Source organism: Schistocerca serialis, chromosome 3 (assembly GCF_023864345.2).
Source record: "Schistocerca serialis cubense isolate TAMUIC-IGC-003099 chromosome 3, iqSchSeri2.2, whole genome shotgun sequence".
Lineage (NCBI taxonomy): Eukaryota > Metazoa > Arthropoda > Insecta > Orthoptera > Acrididae > Schistocerca > Schistocerca serialis.
In genome coordinates, this window is record NC_064640.1 from 399,320,001 (window position 1) to 399,345,187 (window position 25,187).

The 25,187-nt window shown below is 44.6% G+C and overlaps 1 protein-coding gene across 11 annotated transcripts in view; it reads right to left on the reverse strand.

The window, feature by feature from the left end:
- LOC126470255 (dnaJ homolog subfamily C member 21) overlaps positions 1 to 25,187 on the reverse strand; it is a 263,365-nt gene that overhangs the window by 7,980 nt on the left and 230,198 nt on the right. For 4 of the 11 annotated variants that reach the window (XM_050097977.1, XM_050097976.1, XM_050097975.1 and 1 more), the window contains exon 1: positions 17,633 to 17,748. The exons of the other annotated variants lie outside the window; for them this stretch is intronic. The gene's annotated coding sequence lies outside the window, so the exon portion shown is untranslated. Of the gene's footprint in view, positions 1 to 17,632; positions 17,749 to 25,187 lie in introns of those variants that run through there. 11 annotated transcript variants of the gene reach the window in all.

Genomic DNA, 25,187 nt, shown 5'->3' on the forward strand with positions numbered 1-25,187 from the left:
GCAACACACTTCCTTTTTCTAGGTGAGGAACTGTCTGTCTGCTTGCTAGGGGTGGGAGTAAAAGGGGCAGGTAGCCAGGTAACACACAGGCTGGCATGATTTCATAGACTAGGGCATGAGATAACAGCACACAACAAGCTGATGTGGGAGGGGGGGGGGGGGGGACAAAATGGGTTGGGGTGCTGGGGGCAGGGGATGGTGTATGTGCACAAACAAACACAAACACACATATTGAAAACTTGCTTGCATCTTTTGCTCTGTTGCTGCATTTTGTGCCACTGGGTAGTGCACCTTGTTTTTGGCAACAGTCACAAAACTACCCCCTGCTCCCAACATAATTACTTTCATGCCTTACGCCCATCAACCTTTTTAAACTCTCCCTACAACCACCTGACACCTTTACTCAGTACTGCCAATGCCAAATTTTTCCCCCAATACTACCCCCCCCCCCTCCACAATGGGCCGCTGCTCTATTTATCTGCACTAGTTCATAAAAGTTTCACCATCCCTAGCCAAAATCCTCTCCCATATCCTGTTCCTTACATGGCGCCTAAGCTGTGGTAAATGCATCTGCAGTGATGGGAACTCCCTTGCCCAGTATGCTGAAGGCCTCACAAAGTCCTTCGCAGACAAGCAATATCCTGCACACCTAATTCACAAAGTTTTCCTGTGCCATATCCTCTCACACACGCCTGATCATCACATCCATCCCAAGAACTAACCACAAAGAAGCACCCCCCCCACCCTTGCCATCCAAATACCACCCTGGACTGGAAAGACTGAAACACATCCTTCATCAGGGCTTTGATTATCTACCATTATGCCGTGAAATGACGGACATCCTACCCAAGATGCTTCCGACCCTTCCCCAAGTGGTGTCCAACCACCACAACTTACCAGTCCATCCCTCTGCCATTCCCACCCCAAATGCCCTGCCACAGGGATCATATCCCAGTGGAAGACCCATACAAAAGACCTGCCCAATCCGTGCACCCAGCACCATCTAGTCCAGTCCCATCAGATGCTTATCCTACACCACCAGAGGACGGGTCACCTGTGAAAGGAGCCATGTTATATACCAGCACTGCTGCAACCACAGCACAGTGTTTTACATTGGTATGACAACCAACAAGCTGTCAACTAGAATGAATGGCCATTGCCAAACCATTGCCAGAAACAAAGTGCACTACCCAGTGAGACAACATGCAGAAGAGCACAAAATGCCAGATTTCAATGGATGCTTCACAACCCACACCATCTGGATTCTCCCCACCACAAGCAGCTTTTCTGAGTTGCACAGATGGAAAACGACAGAAATATAGTCGTAAATGTTGGTTCCATGGCAGAGTGTATATGGCAGACCATGAGCCCATAATTGCATTGAAAAGTATTCACATTGTGTACGCTGCCTGTGCATGAACTGAAGCAGATAGCACCAAATTGTGTAACTATGTTCAATTTCTCATTAAAGACACTCAGGAATGCAACGGTGTGTGGGCACCACTCTTAATGGCGTGCAGACGAAGCAGCAGTGACATGGGAGGCTACACGGAAGGGCGACAGGACATGCAGCACAAGAGATGGTGGAGCCATGGATGATGGCAAGGGCTCGCCTTTGAGAGGGGCCAAACCTGCAACATAGAGAGGTAAATGAGACAGGCCCGAGATAGCAATAGAGGAAGGGGCTTGTGATGGAATTGCAGGAGGAGGGGGGCATGAGATGGCAATCAGGTGAGAGGGGCAGGGAGAGGCGCTCGAGATGACCCCAGGTAAAAGGCCTTGAGGTGAGGCAGCAATGGTACTATCCTTGGTAAGCTGACAAAGGTCACAGAGAAGGCAGGTCCAGGGGCGAAGCCAAGGCAGCATTGTACCCCCATTTGTCAAGAAAGTTTTAGGGAGTTGGAAGGAAAGTGAATGTAGCAGTTGACGGAAGCAGACTCCCAGTGGTAGTAGAGAGGAAGGGCTGCCTGCATAACCTAAATCCAAGGAGGCATTTAAAAAAAATGGCATGGTTCGGATGAGCAGGCATGGAAGACAGATGACTAGTGCAACGACTCAGAAGAATGGCTCGCCAATTGGACAGCAGAGGTTCAGCAGTCTCAGCGTAAAGGCTCTCCACGGGGTTAGAGTAGAAACCTCCAGACACTAAATGCAATACACGGTGATGGACAGAATCCAAACGCTGAAGAATAGACAGCCGTGTAGAGGAGTATACAATGATCCCATAGTCCAATTTTCGAGTGCACTGAGATGCTTATAGGTGGAGGAGGACCACTCGGTCCACTCCCCAGGAGGTACCACTCAGAACACGGAGGTTTCATGGGGGATCGCAGACAGCGAGCCAAAAGATATGAAAAGTAGGCAGACCACCACAGTTTTCTGTCAAACGTAAGTCCCAAGAATTTGGCGATGTCTGCAAACGGAAGGTCAACAGGGCCAACATGTAGGGAAGGCAGATAAAACTCCGTACAATGCCAAAAATTTACACAGTCTTACTGGGAAAAAATCAGAAGCCAGTTTCAATGCTCCACGAGTGGAGGTGATCGAAACATCCTTGAAGACGTTGTTCAAGAAGGCTGGTCCGTTGAGAGCTGTAGTAGATTGCAAAATCATCGACAAAGAGGGAGCCCGAAACATCGGGAAGGAGAGAATCCGTAATTAGATTTATGGCAATGGCAAACAGTACAACACTTAGCACAGAGCCCTGTCATAAATTAACAGATAAAAGGGGTAGCCAACCTCGAAAGCCCTAAGAGAACAGTGTGCGGAGGATGCCTGTCCTCCAACAGGTATTGTATGCCCTCTTCACATCAAAAACTATAGCAACCGGTTGAAATTTCCCGAGAAAATTGTTCACAATTTCAGTGGAGAGAGCAACAAGATGGTCAACTGCGGAATGATGCTTTCAGAAACTGCATTGGGCAGTGGTTAAAAGGTTTCGGGACTCCAGCGAACAGCCTGAACGGCAATTCACCATATGCTCCAAAACCTTACAAACACTATTCGTGAGAGAGATTCAGCGATAGCTGGAGGGGAGATGTTTGTCCTTTCCAGGTTTCGGGACAAGAATGATGATAGCTTCATGCCATCTTCTGGGAAAGTTACATTCGACCCAAAGCCGATTATAAAGGCGAAGGAGGTAGCACAGACTCGGTTATGATAGATGCAGCAACATTTGGACGTGGATACCATCTGGTTCTCAAGCAGAAGAGCGAGAGGAGGAGAGTGCGTGTCCGAGTTCCCACATATAAAAAAACCGGCATTATAGCTTTAGCAATTCTGGGAGGAAAAAGCATGAGGTCACTCTTCCACTACTTGTTTCTTTGGGGAAAAGCTGGTGGGTAATTAGAAGAGCTCGAAATCTCAGCAAAGTGTCACCCCAATGGGTTAGAAATTGCAATTGGGTCCACTAAGGTATCCTGCACGGCAGTTAGTACAGAGGTCGGGGAAAAACTATTTGTCAGACCCTAAACAACTGAGGAGGAAGTGAAGGTATTAAAGGAGCTGGTAGAGAAATCCCAGCTTGTCTTCTATCGCATATGATGTGACAGCATTGCACACGTAACTGCTTATTGCTTACATCAGATACAGTTGACCAATGTTCGATGACGGCGGAAAACGCAAAGAGCACGTCTCTGCTTGCATATTCCGTCGCAGCACACCCTATTCCACCAAGGAACTGGGAGGGGGGCAAGTGGAAGGTACGAGGTATTGAACATTCCTCGGCTGTAAGAATAAGTTCCATAACATGAGTGATCATAAAAACTAGGAAACTGATGGTCATCAAATGTTACTCGAGAGGAGAAAAGTGTTCAATCAGCTCTGGAAAACTTCCACGATCTTTGACACATAGGTGACAGTTGTGGCTGTACTCTAAGGACACATGGAAAATAGTCACTGGAGTGTGTGTGAACTATTCAAATCGCCGCACTAGCTGAACAGTACAGACCGAAACGCCCAAATGAAAATAGGTTGACGTGGAGGCAGACAAAAATGTACATTTCCCAGTGTTGAGGCAAACAAGATCAGCTTGATGGAATCAGTAGGGAGCCTCTCTAACAAGGACGTGGAGATCTTCAAAGCAGGTGGTGGGCATTGAAGTCCCCAACCAGCAAATACGTGGGTGGGAGCTGACCAAGGAGACTAAGGAGACCAGCTCTCACTATTGGTGTGGACGATGGAATGTATATGGTACTAAGAAAGAAGGTGAATCAAGAAAGGGAAAGACACTCAGCGACAGCTTGGAAGGGACTGTGTAAGTGGATTGGGTGATAATGTGTAGTATCACGGAGAAGAATCTTAAGTCCCCCGGGTGCTGCAACGCCAGCAACAGAGGGGAGATCAAACCGGGCTCAGCGGAAATGAGGTAAGACAAAGCGATTATGGGAACGTAGCTTTGTTTCCTGAAGATAACCCAATTGGAGCAAATTCTGTGGATATTCCAATGGATAATTGACAAAGAGTGGACAAAAAAACGAAAATCTCACCATGGTTGCAGTCAACTTGGCAATCGCTAAGAGCCAGTGGCCGACGGCATCAAATGGCATTCAGCCAGAGACAGAAGATCCTGATCCATAGGTTGTTCGGGGGCAACTCCTGCCGTCAGTGATCGGCTGGTTGATTCGTCGCCAGTGGAGCGTCTCGGCAACACGGAAGATAGCCAAGGGTGGCTACCACTGAGTGGCGCTATAGAAAAGACGGCATGGCGGAGAAGGAGAGGGCCTGTTTTTCTTATGACCCTTCTTGGAAGCAGGACGTTGAGATGCAGGAGGAGTTGATAGTTGCGAGGTCTGGGTATGTAAAAAATCTTCACAAGTAGGCTCTTTTTCGGGAGTCTGGGTATCCAATTTTGGGGCCTGTGATTTAGCTTGAGCCGATAAAAGTTGAGCCTCAGAGCGAGCGGGTGAAAGTGGGGAGGTTGAACGGGCGATCTTTGGGCTGACCAATCTGACGACCATGGCACTACAGATGAGATTGCAAGTCTGCGTGGCTACGTCCTTAGTAGGTCGAGGAGAGGCAAGGCCAGTGCTATATGTACCCACTGGGAGCACAGTGGGCTTTCTACTGGCAAATAACTTACAAGCAGCCAAGGTAGACACCTTTTCCTCCTCCACTCGGACTTCCTGAATAATTTGTTTATGTTTAAAAATAGGGTAATCTCTAGAGGAAGCAGCGTGGTCACCCATACAGTTGATGCAATGAGGGAATGGTGGTGGTGGAGAATCACCCTCATGGGCACCCCTGCCGCAGGCAACGCATTTGGTCATATTTTAACACGAATAGCTGGTACGATTAAACCTCTGACACTGATAGCAACGCTTAGGGTTGGTGATGTAAAGGTGAACTGAAATGATCTCATATCTCGCTCTAATGTTCAACGGAAGTTGAAATCTGTCAAATGTCAAGAAGAGAGTGCGGGTTGGTACCAATTCCTTTCCAACCCTTTTCATTACTCAATGTACAGCCGTTAGTCCCTGATCAAACAGGTAATTTGGAATTTCCTCATTTGATAATCCGTCAAGTGATCTTGTGTAAACCAATCCGCGCGATGAGTTTATTACGGTGTGCTTCCATCCATACAGGGAAGGTGTGCAGCAGTGAAGTTCAAAGCAATTTTTGTGCCTGGAGGACACTGTTTCTAACAACAAGGTGCCATTTTGTAACTGGGAACAAGACATTACAGGACCTGCGATTGCATCCACACCTTTCTGAATAATGAATGAGTTTACTGTCGAGAAGTCTTTACCTTCATAAGCCCGAGAAACAACTAGGAAGAACTTTGGCACTGATGGAAGAATTTTCTGTGGCCGAGACTCATCTAGCTTTCTCTTGTGGGCAGAAGTTGTAGACATAGAGAAAACCATTGCGAAAGTATTCCCCATGATTACCGGCATCTCCGATGGCGTGCTCCTTCCTAGTGGGGGTCCTCTCTGAGGGCACTCCCGCTTTAGGTGATTGTCCACACCTCAGGTCACACCTCCCGAGAAACGGACAGAGCAACCAATCGGGATATTTGGAAGGTACCAGCTTGGGTAATCACCCCTCCCTGGGCCTGGCCTTTACCTGGAGGTACATACATCTCCTACTTGTCTACCCAGGATAGGGAATTACGTGTTACCCCGTCACCAGCTATGCGTGGGAACACGTGGGCCGGCCTTCAGACATGTACAGGGAGGAAAGAAAGAAAGGAACAAAGAAAAGGAAACAAGAGAAGAACTCTAAAACGGCACAGCGGAGAAGAAGGTAAAGAGAAGAAGCAAGGAAAGAGAAGGACAACGTAAGGATACTTTACATTGTAGAGAGAAACCACTTCATTCGTTCACAAGCATCCGTCTCTGGACGTAGGCGCAAAACATACTCCCAGAGAGCCAGAGAGAGGGAGAAGGGGAGGGAAGTGGCAGGGGGGGGGGGGGGATGTGGAAAGGGAAAGTATGCAGGCCAGAAAGGAAAGAGCTGCACGAGTTCAGGGTCCTGTGCTTGCCATGCATGTATCCACAAAAAGAGTTGTGGACCCCCTGGGGGATATTTTTTTTTTTTTTTTTTAATGGTTTTAGGGCGCAAAACTGCTACGGTCAGTAGCGCCCATTCTGTGGCTTAGGGAAGGGTAAAAAAAAAAAAAACAAAAAAAAAAACAAATGGGAAATCAGCAGCAATCAGGGCTAAACTCAAAAAGAGGGGAAACAAAAAAACAAAAAGAGAATCACTGTAGAAGGGGATTCTTTTCCCCAAAAAGAGCTTCAAATGACCATCGTCATCTCACTGACACTGATAAACTCGACGACACGATCGGCTGAGCACGTATCATCTGCTATAATGGAAGATATATATCGGGCGACAGCTGAAAATGGGCCCGTACCAGAGTAAAACAGGGGCACTGAAGTAAAAGGTGTCTCACCGTCCACAGCTGAGAGCAGTGGGGACAAAGCGTGGGAGGATCGCCACTTAAAATATGGCAATAGCTAAAAAGACAGTGCCCTATCTGGAGTCTAGTTAAAATTACCCCCTCCCGATGACGAGTTCGGGAGGAAGAGGTCCAAGCACAGGGAAGAGGTTTCACGTCCCACAATTTATTATCGGGAAGCGTAGACCAATGATTCACTACATCCAAGGTGGCATCGAGAAAAAGATCATGGGAAAGATGAGCAGTCATGAAAGACAGATGGCTAGCTTGATGACTCAGAAGGACAGCTCACTGATTGGACAGCGGAGGTTCAGCAGTCTCAGCATAAAGGCTTTCCACGGGGCTGGTGTAAAAAGCTCCCGACGCTAAAGGCAATCCACGGTGGTGGACAGAGTCGAGACGCCGAAGAATAGATGGCTGAGCAGAGGAGTAAACTATGCTCCCATAGCCCAATTTCGAGTGCACTAAGGTGCGATATAGGCGGAGAAGGACCACTCGCTCCGCTCCCCAGTAGGTATCATTCAGAACGCGGAGGGTGTTGATGGATCACAGACAGCAAGCCGAAAGATGGGAAACGTGGGAGGACCGGCACAGTTTTCTGTCACACATATGTCCCAAGAATTTAGCAACGTCCATGAACGGAAGGTCAACAGGGCCTAAATGAAGGGAAGGTGGACGAAACTCCGTACGATGTCAAAAATTTACACAGATGGTCTTACTGGGAGAAAAGCAAAAGTTGGTTTCGATACTCCAAGAGTGGAGTTAATCAAGACATCCTTGAAGACATCATTCAAGAAGGCTGGTCCGTTTAGAGCTGTAGTAGATCGCAAAATCATGGACAAAGAGGGAGCACCGAGACATCGGGATGGAGACAATCCATTATTGGATTTATTGCGAAAGCAAACAGTACAACACTTAGCACAGATCCCTGGGGCACTCCGTTTTCTTGGGAGAAAGTACGGGAGACAGCAGTGCGCTCTGTTATAAATTCACAAATAAAAAGGGGTAGCCGATCTCGAAAGCTCCAAGAGAACAGTGTGCGGAGGACGCCTGTCCTCCAACAGGCATCGTTTGCTCACTCCAGATCTAAAAATATTGCTACCATTTGGCATTTCCTGCGAAAATTTTTCATGATGTAAGTCGAGAGTAACAAAATGGTCAACTGCAGAATGATGCTTTCGGAAACTGCATTGGGCTGGTGTTAAAAGTCCTCGGGACTCCAGCCACCAGGCTAAATTGCAAGTCACCATACTCTCCAAAACCTTACATACACCACTCGTGAGAGATATGGGGCGATAGCTAGAGGGTAGATGTTTGTCCTTTCCAGTTTTCAGAAGATGAACAATGATAGCTTCCCGCCATCTTCTGGGAAAGGTACTGTCTGTCCAAATTCGATTATAAAGGCGAAGGAGGTAATGCAAACTATGGTATGATTGCTCCCTCCTACGTATATCTCGCGAAGAGACCATGAGGATAAAATCAGAGAGATTAGAGCCCACACAGAGGCACACCGACAATCGTCCTTTCCACAAACAATACGAGACTGGAATAGAAGGGAGAACCGATAGAGGTACTCAACGTACCCTCTGCCACACACCGTCAGGTGGCTTGCGGAGTATGGCTGTAGATGTAGATGATAAATGCAGCAACATTTGGACGCGGACACCATCCGGTCCTGGGGCAGCGAGAAGAAGAGAGTGCGTGTTGGAGTTCCCGCATGGAGAAAACAGTATTATAGCTTTCGCTATTCTGAGAGGAGAAAACAAGAGGTCGCACTTCCGCTGCACGTTTCTTCGGGAGAAAAGCTGGTGGGTAATTTGAACAGCTCAAAATCTCAGCAAAGTGTTGACCCAATGAGTTAGAAATTAAGACTGGGTCCACTAAGGTATCATGCGCGACAGTGAGCCCAGAGATCAGGGAGAAACTAGACGCGGGATATAACCATCGAATTCGACCCCAAACTACAGAAGAGGTAGTGAAGGTGTTAAAGGAGCTAGTAAAGCAGTCCCAGCTTGCCTTCTTGCTATCGCGGATGACGCGACAGCATCATGCACATAACTGCTTATAGCGGATACAGTTGGCCAAAGTAGGATGGTGGCGGAAAATGTGAAGAGCAAATCTCCGCACGTGTATTGCATCACAGCACACCTTGATCCCGCAAGGAACTGGTGGGGGGGGGGGGGGGGTGCCGGAGCAAATTGGAGGTGCGAGATATTAAACGTTCCACAGCTGTAAGAATAACTTCTGCAACATGAGTGACATGATTGTCGACACTAGGAAAGTGACAGTCATCAAACGTCGCTAGAGAGGATAAACGTATCCAACCGGCTTGGGCAAACTTCCAGCGTCTCGGGCGCATAGATGGCAGTTGTGGCTGCAATCGAAGGACACATGGAAAATGGTCACTCGAGTGTGTATCAGCAAGAGCAAACCATTCTAAGCGCCTAGCTAGCTGAACAGTACCGACGGAAAGGTCCAAATGAGAGAAATTTGTTGTGGAGGCAGACAAAAATGTAGGTTCCCAATGTTGAGGCAAACAAGATCTGCTTCATGGAAGAGGTCAATCAATAGAGAGCCTTGAGGACAAAGACTTGGAGATCCCCAAAGTGGGTGGTAGGCACTGAAGTCCCCAACCAGCAAATGGGGAGGGAGGGGGGGGGGGGGGCGGGGGAGCTGACCAAGGAGATGAAGGAGATCAGCTCTTACCATCGGTGTAGACGATGGAATGTATAGGTACAAAGAGAGAAGGTGTATCCAGAAATGGAAAGACGGGCAGCGACAGTTTGGAAGGAACTGTTTAAGGGGATTGGGTGATAATGGACAATATCATTGAGAAGAATCAAACGTCCCCCGTGTGCCAGAGTGCCATCAACAGAGGGGAGATCAAACCGGACTGACTGGAAATGAGGGAAAACAAAGCGATCGGGGGATGCAGCTTTGTTTCCTGAAGACAGAAGATGACATGGGAGTAGGATCATAAGAGGATCGACAATTCATCCCAATTGGCTCAAATACCGCGGACATTCCAATGGATAATTGGCAAAGGGAGAGCAGAAAAGGGAAGAATCTTACCACAGTTGCTGTCACCTCAATGACTGCTGAGAGCCGGCGGCCAACAGCATAGAATGGCATTCAGCCAAAGGCAGAAGATCGTGATCTATAGGTTGTTCGGGGGCAGCTCCTGCCACCAGCGATCGGCGGCCAGCAGTGCGCCTTGGCAACACAGAAGACGGCTAAGGGTGGTTACTGCCGGGTGGCACTGTAGATGAGACACGCTGTGGCGGAGAAGGAGAGGAACTTCGTTTCTTATGAGCCTTCTTGGAAACAGGATGTAGAATGGATGAGGGAGGAATCGATGGTCATGAAGTCGGGGTACATAAAAAATCTTCACGAGTAGGCTCTTTTTTGGAAGTCCAGGTATCTGATTTTGGGGCTCGTGATGTAGCAGGAGCAGATGAAGGGTGAACTGTAGAGTGAGCAGGTAATAGTGGGGATGTTGAACGGGCGATCTTCGCGCTGGCCGATCTGACAACCGTGGCACTAAAGGTGAGATCGCAAGCCTGCGCAGCTGCCCCCTTAGTAGGGAAAGTAGACGCAAGGATACTGCTATATTTACCTGTTGTGGGCACAGTGGGGTTTCGACTGGCAAATAACTTACGAGCAGCAAATGTAGGCACCTTATCCTTCACTTGGATTTCCTGAATAAGTCATTCATCTTTGAAAATGGGGCAATCTCTAGAGGAAGCAGCGTGGTCGCCCACACAGTTGATGCAACGAGGCGATGGTGGTGGACAAGCACCCTCATGAGCATCCTTGCCACATGTAACGCATTTGGCCGGATTGGAACACTACTGGCTGGCATGATTAAACCGCTGACACCGATAGCAACGCGTAGGGTTGGGGATGTAAGGGCGAACTGAAATTATCTCATAGCCCGCTTTAATGTTCGATGGAAGATGAACTCTGTCAAATGTCAAGAAGAGGGTACAAGTTGGGACCAAGTCCTTGTCAACCCTTTTCGTGACTATGTACAGCCGTTACGCCCTGGTCAGCCAGGTAGTTTTGAATTTCCTCATTGGACAATCCGTCGAGTGAGCGTGTACAAACCAACCCACGTGATGAATTCAAAGTGCAGTGCGCTTCCACCCGGACAGGGAAGGTGTGTAGCAGTGGAGTTTGCGGCAATTTTTGCGCCTGGAGGGCACTGACTGTTTCTAACAACAAGGTGTTATTTCGTGATCGGGAACAGGACTTTACAGGATCTGCAATTGCGTCGACACCTTTCTGAATAATGAAAGGGTTGACTGTGGAGAAGTCTTGACCTCCGCCCGACCAAGAAACAACAAGGAACTGTGGCACTGATGGAAGAATTGCCCATGGCTGAGACTCATCTAACTTTCACTTGTGAGCAGAATTTTAGACGTAGAGGATACCATTGCTAAAGTATCCCCCACGATTACCAGCGTCTCCGATGGCACGCTCTTTCCTCGTGGGGGTCCTCTCTGAGGGCACTCCCGCCTTAGGTGATTGTTCTCATCTCAGGTCACACCTCCCAAGAAACAGACGGAGGGACCAATTGACATGTTCGGAAGGTACCAGCTCTGGTTATCACCCCTCCCTGGGCCTGGCCATTACCAGAGGGTACGTATGTGTCCTACCTGTCTACCCGGACTGGGGAATTATGCGTTATCCCGTCACCGACTACATGTGGGAGCACATGGGTGGGCCTTCAGACATGCACAGGGAGGAAAAAAAGAGAAAGGGAGGAACAAAGAAAAGGAAAGAAGAGAGGTCTCAAACACTGCAGCGGAAAAGAGGGTAAAAGAGAAGAGGAAAGGAAAAGAGAAGGATGAAGAGAGGACAGGGACTTTCCAGCAGAGAGAGCAAAGAAGAGAGACTATGTCCTACAGTTACAAGCATCCGTCTCCGGACGTAGGCACGAAACATACCCCCAAAGAGGGAGAAGGGGAAGGGAAGAGGCGAAGGGGAAGGGAAGAGGCGGGGGGGGGGGGGGGGGGGGGGATGGGGAAGGATGTGGAAAAGAAAGGTATTCAGCCTGGAAAGGAAAGAGAGATGCACTAGCTCGGGGTCCTGTGCTAGCCACGCACATCTACATCTACATGATTACTCTGCAATTCACATTTAAGTGCTTGGCAGAGGGTTCATCGAACCACAATCATACTCTCTCTCTACCATTTCACTCCTGAACAGCGCGTGGGAAAAACGAACACCTAAACCTTTCCGTTTGAGCTCTGATTTCTCTTATTTTATTTTGATGATCATTCCTACCTATGTAGGTTGGGCTCAACAAAATATTTTCGCATTCGGAAGAGAAAGTTGGCGACTGAAATTTCGTAAATAGATCTCGCCGCGACGAAAAACGTCTCTGCTTTAATGACTTCCATCCCAACTCACAAAAGAGTTGTGGACCCCCTGCGGGAGGAGGGGGGGGGGGGGGGTGTTGACAGTTGCTGTCTTTATGGGACAATGTTATCCAACTGTAACAAGTCCAATACAATTTCTTGAACTCTGTATTCAAAGCAACATCTTGACAGGAAAGGCCATAATGATGAAACTGCCACAGAATGGTCTCCAATTGCTGTATCCGGCCTGCTTTAGATGAAGAAACACTATTGTGAGGCTTTACCGGAATAGTACAGCATGGTGTATGCCTATTAAAGCAATGTGTGATTGTGGCAGATTGCTATTTCTTGAACCAACATTGGATATGATTAAGGAGCTGCCTGGATTTGAGAACTGAGGCAAGCCTGCAGTTTAGCACAGTGTGTTTCCTGTGCTGCTGATGAGGGTAGCACCCCAGTAACTACTCACATAAGTATTGCTCTTCGTTGATTTCAGGATGGGAGTTAGGGCAGTATCCTTCAAGGGGCCAAGGAGTCATTTCTCATGTACAGTTGAACACAGTGAGGACGACTCTTGCATTCTCAGTGAGGTGCTGAAACATACAGCAGTGAACTTTACTGTGACCAGGTACAATTCACAAGTCATTAACAAACCTCAACCCAATTCCCATACACTGAAGACACAGTTGTAAACTTCCATTTTGTTGGAACATTCTCTCTCTTTTATTTTTTATCCTTTCATAACTCAGATATTTTCCAGTCATTATCTGATTGGGTGTGATGTTTTCTGCAGTCTGTTGGTGCTTAAACCAGTGCAGAGCAGCATACCTGCCCATGACTGCAAAGTAGCACTCCTCAGGCCACCAGGGGACACATTACCATAACAACTGTTACGAAGACTATACAATTGATGCCTCAGTGGAACACAATCATAATGGCAGCCATCCATTTCTGGACATTATCACAATGTTCAAATACAGCTGGCTGACTGTGCAGTGTCCAGTTGCCCTTGCTCACTACTGATTTCAGTAGCTTCCTATTGGGCACTGTTCAGTCTGCATTGTGTATCTGTACTGGGAATTGCATGCTGGGAGTGCAAATTGTCAACCATCTCCCACAGAACAGGTGGAAAATGTCTGAGAATGTGCTGAAGAATTAGTGAACAACCCTGTAGCAGTTCTGAAATTCATGCTATACTACATGTTCACAAAAGAGGTTTTCTTTTTTGTGTGGTGCTCTCAACAGCTCAACCCCATTGACACGTAGCTGACAGACCAACAGCACATTGTCTGCACTTACGTCTCCTCTCCAAGGAGGAAATGTTGGGTGAGCTGTGGTACGAGACTGCTGCGAGCCATGATGTTTAACTCAATAGTGGGTACACACAAAGAACATCTGGTCACTCAGTATGGCATGGATACTAATACAGTAACTGTTTGAAACCTGGCATATACAGGGAGGTAAAGAGTGATGAATATTAGCCATACAACTTTCAGCCCTCTTCTCACTGAAATAGTCCTTTCCGTTGACCTCTCTCAAGCAAACAGATTTCACTCTTTCAAATGTGTTTCCTGCACACCAGCACAGAGAGACCCGCAGTGACAAGTCTGAGTTCATATGTATTGAGTACTATATCCATTTGTGTGTCACTGTAGGATGAAAACCATTTCACCGGAGGTCTTATTCTTCTTCTTCTTTTTATTTTTCCTTGGCAATTGTAATGTTCTAAGCAGACATACAGTGCCTTCTTAGTTCACTCAGTCAAATTTCATCACTACAGTAGGTGGCACATCATTATACAATTCTGATAAAATGAGTGTCAGATGGTCTGACAGATTTTTACATATCTTTCTTGAATCAGAACTTCATGTCTTCATTTATCACTTTATGGAGATGGTAAATGCATTGTGTACTACTGTTGGCAATCTTTGATAACTTCTGACACTAGATGTTACTGTTTACTATACCTTCCCTATTTTCTTTACAGTTGTTTCTTTTTTAATAAGGCTTCACAAATGTCCTTGCAGAAAGTCTTTACAGACATCTTTTGTCACTGCCTCTAATACTTCGATGTAAAATGGGGTCAACTTCTCAAACATCCTTTCCTCCAACACTGTTACTAAAAATACATTTGGCTCCAAAAGTGAACTGTTGTTATTTAGGCATTTCAGTCGATTTTTACCATGCTCAGGTGGGCTACCCAGCTGAGCTTACTCTGTTGGGTATGTGTGCTCACCAGGGGTCTACCTAATCTACTGAGAGTGCTGTTTACAGAATTAGTGTACACTTCCCATCTTCCACAAGGAGGTACGGTAGAAAGAGTCCACACAAACAGAGCCCCACTTGCCAGTGTAAGTCTTACACCGTTTAAGTGTGGCCACTGGCCAAGAGATTTTCCACTACTGACTACTACTCCTCCTCCTCCTCCCCCTCAACAGTCACCCCACCACCAACAGTACGTAACACACTTCCAGGTTAAGGGATGCATATACGATCATACTGTCATCCTAATCCTGGCGGTCAAGATGAGATACACACACCCTATGACAAATGTTCCACTGTCACACCACATGGTGGCTGTTTAAACACATACCAAGTTTGCAGTTAGAAAGAATCAGTGGTGCTCACCGAAAGTCTCACGTTTGGCAGGCACATGCCTGTCTTAGTTCCTATTTGAAAAACAGGATGCAAAAATTTACATTAGCCTTCACACGAATTCAGACATGAATATGTCCATGGGAAAAATAATGGGTGTTCCACAACATCTGACCATGTGTTTACTATTTTTCTACTTATTTATTCACATCAGCTGGAAGAATTGATTCCATTTGCATAAAGTACACATTACTGGAAGGTAAAGTAAAGCACGGATAGGATAAAGGAAATAATGTTATCTCTAAAAGTTATTATAAACTGGATTTGCACAAATAATCTAGCTTTAAACATTTAAAAAATCATATTATTCAGTTTCTTTAAAGCAAAAGTACCCCATACCCAATCTACAGTAGCAACAACAAATAACAATGCAAAATGCTCTCAGTTCTCGGGTGTATGAAAACAGATCAAAAACAAAAGGTGCAGACTGGAAGGAGGAATAACTGGTACAGAATCTGTATTTACGTAACATAAGAATTGGAGATGAAATGACAGATGGAAAGAGCATTATAAGAGACATTAAGTTGTTTCTTATCCCCTTTTTTGTTCAACTTATACCTGGAAGGACTATTGGAAAAGGGTTGGAGACAAAAAGTGGAGTAGGCTGTGGTATTGGTAGGAAGAGAGTAGAATGTATAAGATTTGCTGATGACATGTTATTAGAGAGAGAGGAAGTGAAAAAACTATAAATAAAATGCTAGAAGATATGAATGACACTTTTGTGGAGCATGGGACGAGAAGCAATACAGTGAAAACAACGAATATGGTGATTGGCACCAGGAAGGTGACTGGATGATATAAAGATAGGAAAAGTTATTACTAAGCAAGTAAGAGCATTTAATTAACTTGGAAGTACAATAACTGAAGACTTTAGATGTCATCAAGAAGTTAAAATTCACACAGCTATAGTGAAGAAGGCATTCAATAGAAAATTATGTGGCAAACTTACATGAAGGCCTCAGAAAAAGTCAGGACATGGTTTCTGTCTGCAGTGAGGCATTTTATGGGGTGCAAACATGGATACAAACAACAGGATGAGAAAAGGCCACACGCATTTGAGACGTAGAAGTGGAGCAGAATGGAAAGGGCAAGCTGGATGGAAAGAGTGAGTATAACAGAAAAGTGTTGGAGAGAATTAGTATCAGGAGAGAAGGGTACTGCAGTTTGTAAGCAAACGGAAGAACTGGACGGTAAGTTCACCGAGATGGAAGTGCTTCCTGAATGACAATTTTCAATGAATACTTTGTGGGAGGAGACAAAGAAAGGAGATAAAATATGATAGATGACAAAGCTAAGCAACAATTAAGCAGATGTGGAAAGGATGGTAGAAGAAAGAGAGTGAAAACTTCCACACATGAAAATCTGTCTTTGGGCAGAACACTAATGATGATTAAATACATTCACAAATTTGATTAGAAGTTTTCAGCCAGGTGATACTTTAAAAGTGTAGTGTTTCATTATTCCATGTTTTCCACAAGATGACGGACAACAGATGTGTGTTAGGTTAGACCAAGCTTCTATCTGGGAACAAAGCCGTGTAATAAATTTCCCAAGGCAATGGAAAAGATTAAATCTGTTCAAAAAGGCAGTGAAAACCTTTATAACTAGTGAATACTACACAGAGTTAGAGGACTCTGAACAAGGGTGAATAATGAAAAGGGATAAGCACCATGTCACAAGTCACTACATGATCATCATTTACCGATTTCACAAGAAAATCATATGCCAAGACGTAAAGTGTAATATCATGTGATTCTCCCAAGCCCAACAGCTCATTCATTATGGGGGGGATGCTTGTTCAGTTTTCCAAGCAGACTGAAGGGGGAGGCATGTACACATGCATGACACAGTGTAGCACATTATGCTCCTGGAATAAGTTTTCCTTGTGGACTGAAGGGAGCACAAGAGGCATAGCAGCATACTGATGGCAATGGTCTCAACAAAGAATGTCCGTATCATGTGCAGTGACAGTGCAGAGAGATGCCAAAAAACAATGTAATTTCCCTGAATCACTCCAGCCAAGTGCCAGAATGGTTCTTTCATCAAGGCAACAGCCGACCACCTGTCCTATCATCATAAAACATACTTTTGTATTGTGTGTGTGTGTGTGCGTGTTCTGAGCTACTGATTTTCAATGCAGCTAAGCGATCTGTGGACGAGAAAGATGATATGCAAACAACAGCATGAGCATGGACATGAATTGGTGCTCAAACATAGACACGATGCAGCTAAACCTATGAATACCTGCTCTTGACCAGCTGTTCATATACAGACTGTATCCCAACTAAATTTTGTTACAAGTCTCAGATTTCTAACACGTGCATTCCATCAGTTATTAGTAAACATGTGTAACTAGTGCTACTTCGCACAACAGTTTGAAAAATGAAGGTCACAGTCAACGGTGGGCACGGGATAAATTATTAAAGCCCTACTCAATAAGGAACGGGTAGCGAAGTCAGCATTTACAGTCAAGAATAATTCTCCTGGAGTAAAGTATTGCGGTAAGTTCAACTGAGGTACCGATTTTGGCTAGATAAATTCCAGAATACTGTCTTAATCGTATTTTCGTAACATTACAGGAAATTTACGTCTTAGATTCGATTTTTTTTATTTACGTGACACAGATAAATATGCTAAAGTTGATTCAACGCATTCCTTATAACGTTAAGGCGACTTCCCAGCTGATTAAAATTAATCTCAACGTAATACTTACAGTACTTCACCTACTTCTTCAACATGCTCAAACCTCGCTTGCACAACGCAACCCACGTTGCTTAACCACAACAGTACCAAACCGTGTACCAATTTCGTCTGCGATGTAAACCAAAGATGATCAAAGGGTGGTTTTTTTTATTTCTTAAGGCCCGTCCACACGTTACGATCTGTCTGCGCAAATGTCTGCGCACATCACATCTGCGCAGACATATCGTTGCGTGTGGACAGAAGATTTGCACCAACCTGAGGTGTGTGCAAACCTGGAAGTTGGAGTTGGAGGTTTGAGCGAAACCTCTCAAATCTGTGGGTTCAAACCACATCTACGCAGACAAGTTGAAGCGTGTGGACAGGAGATCGCCGCAAATCTGGCGCGAAACAGCTGTTTGCTCAGTCTAGTGTTTGCGTGCACAGGGCATTAAATTGGCTGATACTCGTCAGTGTTCTCAAGAGTTTGTAAGTGAATTCATTGAAATCTGTAGAAACCACCCATGTATGTGGAAGATTAAAAGTAAAGAATATAGTGACCGAGACAAAAAGACTGCAGCATACAATGCTCTAATTGAGTTATCCAAAGTTCAGAAATCTAGATCTGGTGTAGGAGTAGATCAAGTATACCAGCCAACGTTATGGTATTTTGATCTGCTTGGCTTTCTTAGTGATCAAGAAACGCCAAGACCAAGCAGGAGTACAATTGAAGATGAAATTGGAGTGTCAATGTTACCGCCAGCCGTTCATGAGGAGAAATTGCCCTTCTTATACAAGTATTTTTTCTCATAATATGAAGGGTTACAAGCTTTAAGAGATAATTATAAGTTTCGACATCCATCCGCAAATAATAACATTTAATCCGTTAGGTTCGTCCTGCAACTCTCTCAGTAAATTTACGTGAGAAAACTGCTTTCGCTTTAGCAGCCACTGTCTACACCATTTTGCCCGCTTTCTCTGTTTCCTGTGGTTGGTCTGAATGTTTTTTGCAACACAAGTTGCGAACACAGACCACGACAGAACTTCCTCCATTTCTATATTTCAAAATAACTGAATTAAATGTTTGACGTTTACGGGGAGCGTTGTCGCTTGCCACTGATATTTCTTTTCTACACCGACAGATGGCGGGCGAGTAGTAGATTGGGGTTTGTGTCATGTGAACACACCACATTTGCAGCGATCTTTTGCATGTACAGACATCTGCACCGATGTCTGCGAAGACAGATCGTTGCGTGTGGACCGGGCTTTACTGGCTTCCAGCATACAAACTTTTTAGCCATCACAAATAAATGTACTGACACACATAACAAGGTACCTTTTTTTTTCCTTCGTCATACATACTGTTTAGGGCATACATTCATATGTTTTCAGATCAAAATTATTGTAATCAGATTACAAAACACAGTTGACTGCTAAAAATTTATTTGTTAATTAAGTTCCTTAGTTAAGTTTAACTCATTTTAGATTTTTATGTCTTCTTTGGCTAGAAACCGGGATATGGCATCATATGTACTCCTGGTTGTGTCTCCAAGAATTGGGATCGCGCAAAGCGGCTGGCAGTGACCAAGCCTTAAGAGCTCCTTTAAAATGTCGACTCTGCCTTTCTTATAGCATCTACATTGAAATAAGATGTGATTTACGTCACCAATTGTTTCCTCTTCACATTGACAGTGAAGTGTCTCCGATACGCCGATTCTATGTAAGTGGGCAGGGAAAGATCCATGACTGAGACGCATTCTCACAACGGACGTTATAATTTTCCTTGAATGTTTGAAGTTCGCAAACCATGGCTGTCTTGGTATGAATGTCTGTATGCGTCCATGGCTTTTACCTCTTGTTTGTTGGCCTTTATTCCATTCTTCCTGCCATGAGAGAATCGCTTGTTGTTTTACTTTTATGAGGTATTCTGTGCATGGGAGTTTACTGTCCATAGGTCTTCCACTCTTAATTGCACCTTTCGCTAGTCGATCTGCTTTGTCATTGTATGGAATGCCGGAATGTGATTTGACCCATACAAATTCTATAATTTCGTCAGTCTTCGTAGCTTTGTGGTATTGATCCAGTATGTCGAAAGTGTATTTACTAGTTCTTTTGTCCCAACTCCTGTAACTAATGGATTTCAGAACGCTTTGAGAGTCATTGATTATTACTGCCTTGGGGATTTTGAGATATTTTGCATATTTGATTGCCTCTATAATAGTGAAAGTTTCAGCAAGATATATGGAAGCATCATATGGTAGTTGAAACTTCTTTTCTTCTGCAGATTCTGGACAGAAGAAAGCACATCCGGTATGATTTTCCGTCCCCATTTTTGAGCCATCTGTATATAGCTTAAGATATCCTGCCCACTTTTCTGCCAGGTGCAATGTAGGTGAAAATTGCTCATGTCCTTTTCCTTTACAGGAATAGTCTAAGTATGTTACAGGAATGTCGTGATAAGAGCTGTGATAGTCATATAGGAACATTGGAAGAACCTCACTTCGATGTACTTTCTTTTGGAGATATTTCCACTCTTCGTACTGCTTGTAGATATAAAACTGCTGTTTTATGACATTTCTGTTATTCCCGATTTGAGAGAGCGTTTCGCACTTTTTTATCAGTGGATGTTTAGTATCTGCCATCCGCTGTAAGATATAACGATCATACATCATTGTTCTGCGAATGCGCATTTCTGATGCTTCCAGGAGAAGGGCGTTAGTGGGAGAAGAATGCATAGCTCCGAGGCAGATGTGTAAGCTTCTGTACTGCAGTTGATCCAGTGGTGCTAGGTACTTGTTAGCAGCAGTGTGATAGACCATGCATCCATAGTCTACACGGGAACGTATCAACGTGCGGTAGAGAGTGAGTAGACTGTTGGGGTGAACCCCCCACCATACCCTTGTCACAGATCTGATAAGGTTCAATGCTTTTTCACATGCACTGACGATGGTCTGAATATGCGGTATCCAACTCATTCTGGAATCGAAGAGAACACCAAGAAACCTCGCCTGGGATTTTAGTTGTATTTTATGACCAGAAAGTCTTACACTATTCAAGCACCCTGGCATAGTTTGGTTCGTGAAAGGAACGAGTACCGATTTTTCTGCCGAAATCTGTAACCCACAGCTACATAATGTTTGATCCTGTGTGCCCATCGCCTTTGATATCTCTCAAACAGCCTGATCCATTCCTTTGGTCGACACATACAAACAAATATCATCTGCATACTGTAAGATTTTAACTAAAAAGGGATAATCCTCGCCAGCTCGTTAGTATACAGCGCAAAGAGTAGATGGCTGACGACAGCTCCTTGTGGAAGACCTGTTGTAAAAAGACGTGATCCATTTAATTTATTTTGAAACCGAACCCATATGTGTCTTTCAGTGAGGAAAGTGCTGATTCCATAAATCAGTTGTGGCGGGATTCCAATGGTTTCCAACTTCTGTAGCAACATAGGTATAAGAACATTATCATATGCTCCAGCTATATCCAGGAATATACCTGTTACATTCTCTTTTCTTGTTGTTGCGTCATAAATCTCTGAGGTTAAGATATTTATGTTATCTATTGTTCCCTTGCCTTTTCTAAACCCATACTGACTCGATGACAGAGTCTGATTTGATTCCAACCACAATTCCAAGTGATTTTTTACCAGGCGTTCTAAAGTTTTACCGATACAGGTAGAAAGAGAAATAGGTCTGTATGATTTTTTTCTGTTCTTCATCCTTATGTGGTTTCAGTATGGGTACCACTACTTGAGTTGTCTAATCTTCTATTAGCGTGTCATTCATTGGTTAAACATCTGTAACAGTTTTCTGAGTGCTATGTCTGGGAGATTTTCTATTATCTGATAGTGTATATCGTCCTTACTGGGTGTGGAAGTTACGCTCTTTTTAATACCATTCATCAGTTCTTCATACGAAAACGGTACCACGAGCGGATGATTGTAATCCCGTTGCTCCAGGGGGCAATATGGCTGCTCGGCTGCAGATGCTGGTGAGATTCAATTCACAAAGTCTTCAAGTCATGCATCACTTAGTGGCTGACGCATAGTGCAGTTTTTGTTTTTGAAAAATCTCAATTTCTTCTAAACATCAGCGATACTAACATTGTTATTTAACGATTCACAGAAATTTTGCCAGCTATTCTTTTTACAGTCTTTTAACCGCCTTCGAACTTTCACTGCTATTTTCCGATATGCAATGAAGTTTTCTACATTTTGTTGTTTACAGGAGTTACTGTACGCAACTTTGCGCTGTGCTATGGCTCTAGAACACTCTGGTGTCCACCATACTGGAGGCCGTTGTTTCAAAACGATGGCTTCCTTTTTTCTTGGAATGGAAATTGTTGCAGCGTCTTCAATAATTGAAATTAGCTGTTGGTAGGCCTCTTTTGGAGCTAACAAATTTTTAAAAGATTGAAACTTCACCTGGACCGTTGCAGTATACTTTGGTCAGTCAGCATCCTTTATTTTCCACCTGCTGATTGGGTAGATAGTTTCCACTGTATTTATAAGTAAGTTTATTTTGATTTCCAGAGGGAATTAATCTGACAAGGGAATGGTCAGACTTGTCATGCCGAAACATGTATTGCTTTTTTTAGCACTGTTATTTAACTGTGCAAAAGGTCCGTGTGCAAAATTGTAGCTGCTGACATGAACTGGAAGTCACCTAAAAAAAATCACGAACATGGCTGTGTTTTCTGCTTGGCGCTTGCAGTGACGGCTGGCCACCCCTGGAAATGGCGAGTCGCGAGTGTTGTGCGCATGGTCGGGAAGTGCGGCCGTCTTATCGCGGCGTTCACTAAAGAGGAATATCGCTGCACGGTTTTGGAGGAAAGGGGAAACGAATATTCGTTTCTGTGGCATGCACGTCCTTTTAATTTCTGGTGCGTATTTCGAAACATACCGTCCGGAAACTGGTTTGAGATGTGAAAGATGTTCTGTACATGTTCATCTATACTCCGCAAGCCACTTTATGGTGAACATTCAATCTCCCCTCACAGGTGATGGCGAACCCTGTAAATGTTTTGTTGCTTGCCATGGAGATATACCATAGACGCCAAATGAAGCAATCAACAGAAAACACGCGGAAGACTATGTGTTGTGCGACATGGTTGTTAAACTTCTAGACGAGCATGTAAATGGCGCAGACATGTGGCTAGAAACAACTGAAACACTCGATATTGCAGACTGTGAATCTACAGAAGGCAAAGACACCGACGAAAGTTGCACTCATGAAGACTCTTCGAGTGATAGTGCCACGTACCATCATCAATTATCTCCAAAAATAACACCAGCAACTACAATTACCTTATCAGACAAAGAAAAAGCGGTGACGTATTGGTTGAACAAAAGTGGTAAGAAACGCCTACGTGTCAGTACTGTTCAAAATAAGTATCGCTTTGTCCGTTCTGAGCGTGACTTGTATAGATGGAAAAAGGAAGTCGCTGGACGACGTAAGAGTCGACTGGAAATTGCTAAGGAGATAAATGCGCGACTTTTTGAGCTATTTACCGATACCAGACAACAGTCATTTAGAGTCAGCGATACAACTTTGCGTGATTGGGCGTTAGAGATCGCCAACGCGATAGGCGCTAAAGAATTTACAGCTTCTCAAAGTTGGATTACTCGCTTCAAAAGATCACATAAAATTGTGGCAAGAAAAATAACAAAATTTGTATCGAGAAACAGGTCGGAAAATGAAGTGACACAAATCGAAATGATAGAAGCTTTTCTTACGAATAAGATCGCTAGTTTTAGTGAATCATACGTGTACAATGCAGATCAGTCAGGTTTTCAAAAAGAAATGCGTGCGAAAAGAACACTGTCATTCAAAGGGGAAAAACATATTGAGGCGATTGCGCAGTCCACGACTGCACTCACCCATTCATACACTATAATGCCCATAATTAGTCTGGATGGTTCATTGCTGCCTAAACTATATGTGTGTCTTCAAGAACCAACTGGACGTTTTGGACCACGTGTCAAAAGAACAATGTCCTAATCAAACAATCTTGTGGTAGACGCCTCGAAGTCTTGAAAAATGGGAAATTAAAACGTTACACTTCTCATGCGTCATGCTTTTCTTCCGTTCTGCGCGAACAAATCTCTTCTCCTTCTAGATTCGTGGTCAGGTCATAAAAGGTCTGAATCATTAAAAGCTGTATTTCGAGCCCACCCTGACAAAGAAGTAGAGATATTTCAGATTCCACCCAGCACGACGAACGTAATTCAACCTTTAGACAGAGAATTTTTCCGTCAGTGGAAGGGCTTTTACAGAAAACTAACAGAGAAAGTTATTGTGTGCAGATCACCGCAATTTCCTGTCTATCACCGTGACAATATTCTCAAGCTGCAATCAGTAGTACATTATCAATTTTCCTCCCCACGGTTTCAGAATTTGATTAAATATGCGTGGCGCTCCTCGAAATATACTGATACTGGGCCTGATTCATTCCTAACACGAGCCCAGTTTTGTCTACGGACATCTAACAACGTCTGTGATTCGCAGGGCTGCCATATGTCGTCTTCGCTTGTTGTTCTTAGTGCACAAAAAAACCTATGTTTTGAACATTGTATCCATATTTCGCATTTTTGCGGTGATTACAAGAAATAAAATTTGGACGTGTTCTAAACTGTATATTTATTTGTGTCTATTTCATAGCTATTTGGAAAGAATGTTGTAGATAACATATCAGCCATATTTGTCAACGAATGTATAATTATCATACGATCGCTTTCACTGGCGGAATCAGCTCTCTCATTGCTGCGGCAAGAGAGCGGCACGTAGCTAACGCCACCTTGTCCATAGATGGCGCTGGTATAACGTAGCGAGAGGTCAGGGTTGTACAAGACGCAGTTATAAGCGCGGAAACCATGTGACAATAATGTATTACTTCATAAAATTGTTTACAGACTTCCAGGTCATGTCAGCAGCTAAAATTCTGCATACAGACTTCTTGCAATGTTAACTCACAGTGGTAAAAAAAGCAACACAGGTTTCTGTGGTGTCACCACCAGACACCACACTTGCTAGGTGGTAGCCTTTAAATCGGCCGCCGTCCGGTAGTATACGTCGGACCCGCGTGTCGCCACTGTCAGTGATTGCAGACCGAGCGCCGCCACACAGCAGGTCTGGAGAGACGTCCTAGCACTCGCCCCAGTTGTACAGCCGACTTTGCTAGCGATGGTTCACTGACAAATTACGCTCTCATTTGCCGAGACGATAGTTAGCATAACCTTCAGCTACGTCATTTGCTACGACCCAGCAAGGCGCCATTATCATTTGCTATTTATCTTGTGATGCATGTACCATCAGACCAATGTTCACCAATTATGGATTAAAGTTAAGTATTCCAGCAGCTACGTACTTTTTTTTCCTAGACTCAACTCCTTTAACTGTTCCAGACCTCACGCCAGCCTGCGTGAGCTTAAACGCGTGCCTTTCGGCTTCCTCTCATAGTGGCTTGGCTGTCTTGCCGAGTCACAACAGTTTGGCGACGAGCTATACTATACTGCCCTGATTTACTTGTGTAATGGCTTCGCCACCATCTCCAGATGTACTGTCCGAATTTTATCGCTTACAGAA